The sequence below is a fragment of the Myotis yumanensis genome, unplaced genomic scaffold (genome assembly GCF_028538775.1).
Source record: "Myotis yumanensis isolate MYYU_CA2020_CCGP unplaced genomic scaffold, mMyoYum1.0.hap1 SCAF_6, whole genome shotgun sequence".
Taxonomy (NCBI): domain Eukaryota; kingdom Metazoa; phylum Chordata; class Mammalia; order Chiroptera; family Vespertilionidae; genus Myotis; species Myotis yumanensis.
The window spans coordinates 89,719,004-89,722,779 of NW_027223757.1; positions in this window are offsets into that span (position 1 = coordinate 89,719,004).

Below are 3,776 nucleotides of genomic sequence, written 5' to 3' on the forward strand. Positions count from 1 at the left end.
GGGCCAGGGCCAGGGAAGAGCCTGCAACCAAGGTATGTGCCCTTGACAGGAATTGAACCTGGGACCCTTTGGTCCACAGGCCAACCCTCTATTCACTGAGCCAAACTGGCTAGGATGTTCCTTCCTCTCTCTAAAAATCAATAATTTTTTTAATAAAATAAACTTTAGGGAAATAGTTCTTATAGTTTACATTCCTCTGCAATGTGTTTCTTCATACAACATTATGTTTGCTAGATTTATTCATGTTGATGTTTGTAGCTCTAGATCAGAGGTCAGCAAACTTTTCTGAAAGGGACAGATAATAAATATTTTAAATTTTGTGGGCACAAGAGTCTGTTGCAACTACTCAACTCTGCCATTCTGGTGTGAAAGCAGCCATAGATAATATGTAAATGAGTAAACGTGACCGTGTTCCAATACAACTTTAATTACAAAAACAGGCAGCAAGCTGGAGAACATATCCCTGCCCCATTAACTTTGGGTTTGGCCTAACAGAATTTAACCCACAGAATGCTAGAGAATGTGATGCACGCAAACAGAGGTTTTGGGTGTTTGTTTGTTTGTTCTTAATATATTTTTATTGATTTCAGAGAGGAAGGGAGAGAGAAATAGAAACATCAATGATGAGAGAGAATCATTGATTGGTTGCCTCCTGCACTCACCCTACTGGGGATTGAGCCCACAACCCAGGCATGTGCCCTTGACTGTAATCGAACCTGGGACCCTTCAGTCTGCAGGGCGATGCTCTATCCACTGAGCCAAACCAGCTAGGGCGAAAACAGAGGTTTTGAACATACTTGTGTAACTTGGCCTGTTGCAGTCCTGCCATTAGCCCTGAGAAGAGCATGCCCCCAGCAAGCTGTTGTCTCTTTGGCCCAAGTCCCTAAATGAGTGATACATGGAGCAGAGTGAACCTGAGCAGAATCACCCCAGATGTCCTGAAATCCTGTGAGCAGGAAGTAAATGTTATTATGCCATAAGTCACTGAGAGTTATTTAAGGATTATTTGTTACACAGCATTATTGCCATAGTAGCTCATACAATGGATATTTGAGTTGTTTCCAATCTTTGGTATTGCAACAAAGCACATACTTGTAATATGTCAGCTGGTGCACCAATGCCTCTTCAACTCTTCTAGTTAATGCTGATTTGTTTTCCAAAGCTTTGTACCAATCTACACTCCACCAGCAGTGTCTCAGAGTTTCCATGGCTCCATCTCCTTGTCAACACTTGGTTTTGTCAGATGTCTGCTGATCTGATGGGTGTGAAATTGCATTGCTGTCTAACTCTTGTTCATTTTTCCTTTTCTCAGAACCTCCTTTCCTAATTCCCCAGTCTGAACTAGATTCACATTCTCAGTGCATCCATAGCTCCTTATGTCTGCCTCTCTGACAGTGCTGGTAACATGGCATTGTATTTATCTTTTAGTCTGTCGCCAAACACAGAGCCTCTGTACTCCAGCCGCAGTATAGAGCTCAGCACATAGCAGGCGCTTAGTAAATAATTGTTACATAAAGGTTTGATGAGAAACCTTAATCAAACTGGTCAGCTCCTGCCCCAGGGGAATGTACAAGCTGAGACAACTAACTCAGGTCCAAGACACACACCAAGGTGGCTGAAAGGTCAGAGGCTGATTGCTTTTCATGTGGGCATCTGGTTTGAGCTTGAATGCTACTTGTTTTTATGCTAAGATGAAAGCACACCCAGGTGGGTCTCAGGAGACTAGCAGTAGCTGGAGAAGCGAGCAAAAACTAAACCCTAAGGGTCTGCGAATGTTTTGTGGGCAAATGCAATATAAACAAGCAGGTAACAGCAGTTGGCTAGCATTTGTTGGACACTGTTCTAAACACTTTGCACGTAGTTAGAGCCTTCCAACAACCTATGGGGGTAAATAAATAGCAGAGGAGGAAACGAAGAAAAGCAACATGCCCAAGGTACACAGCCAGTGAGTAGAGGACCTGGACTGCCTTGAACTCAGGCAGTTTGGCTCGGCTGCTATTCACACCTCAAGGAACTTGGCACCTCCCAGAGATTTATTCTCCAAAGCGCTGAGAACCTCTTTGGATGGCATGGTTTTGTTTGGTATATCCAAGGTCACAGCCAAAGGTCAGAGCCCTGACAGATCTTTGAGAAGGGCCTCTCTGCTTCCAGCCAGCATGATAGAAAGAAAACAGGTCTGGAGCCAAGAGACTTTGGTTTTAATCCAAGCTCAGCCACAGACTTAGTTTAGGTTATTTTTGTTGCAAGAAAAAAACAACACATTAATAACTTCAAATTTGCTCAAATGAAGAGAAAGGGATGGGTGGTGCTGGTGGGACACCCAAGGATCAGACCAAGAATTGGACCAAGTATTTGCACTCATTCTGTGACTTTTTTTCGGGGCTAAGACCAGCATCTCATTCCAGGTTCAAATTCCTGGGAGATGAAACCTGATTGGCCCAGCTTCAGACCGATGTTTTCCTCCAGTCCAATCGGCTGTGAAGAGGAAGGTGAGAGCACATAAACCTCAGGAAAAGGGGGCCATTGTGAACGAGGCGGTATCCCTAGAAAGTGTCCAACAACATTACTAATTCTCTGCAGACCTCAGAGAAGCCATCTTCCTTCCTGGGATTCAGTTTTCTCCTTTGTGAAATGAGAGATCTGATCTGGGTCTTGTTCACCATTATGTCTACTATATGTCTGACATATTAGATGCTTAACAAATGTTTGTTGAATTAATGAATGGACTAGAGCAGTGGTTCTCAACCTTGGCTGCACATTAGAATCACCTGGGAATCTTTATAAAATCCTGATTTCCGGGCCTCATCCTGATTTCTGGGCCTCATCCTCTGGAAATTCTGTTTCTTTGTTACTAATGTTGTGGCCCCAACCCATAACAAAGAAACAGAATTTCCAGAGGATGAGGCCCAGGAATCAGGATTTTAAAAAGATTCCCAGGTGATACTAATGTGCAGCCAAGGTTGAGAACCACTGGACTAGAGCTATCTCTATATTACATTCTGATTCTGATCATCTATCTTCTAGAGTTATTATATGTGAGAAGTGTGGGTCCTGGGAGCTGCCAGTGAGGGAGAGAAGGGTGCACAGACACTGGCTGGAGGTGCCCCGGGAAGCCAATTTAAGCAGCTTTTCTCTGGGCATCTTTCTATGCCAATCCCTGTCCTCACCACACATCCTCTGGATGGGCTTCTCTAATGGACTCTGTCCCTGGAGAGACAGTGACCTTTGCAAGCTGTCTGGCTGGTTTGCTGACAATAGCCAGCACGGTGCCCTATGTAAACATGGTCCAGAGGAGAGGACCCTGGATTTGAAGCCAATGTCTAGAATCCAGACTCTTGCACTTACTATGTGACCTGGGTGGGTCCCTTAACCTCCCCTGAACACCAGAGTCTTCACTGGCCAAACAGACATGAGCATATTTGTTCTGCCTTTCATAGCAGGGCTTGAGGAAGACTGATGGTTAAATAAATTAAACTATAGTTATGGTATGCTAACTACGGTTTTTACTTTGTACTAGAGGCCCAGTGCACGAAATTCATGTACTAGGTGGTTGGGGGGGGGGGTCCCTCAGCCTGGATTGCCAGAGGGCGAAGGCCAGGCTGAGGGACCCCACCGGTGCATGATCAGGGCCAGGGAGGGACTCGGAAGGTTGGCCATGTCCCGCCCATCTCGCTCAGTCCCAATTGGCCAGACCCCAGCAGCAAACTAATCTACAAGTCAGAGCATCTGTACCCCTGATGGTCAGTGCACGTCATAGTGACTGGTCGATCAGTTGA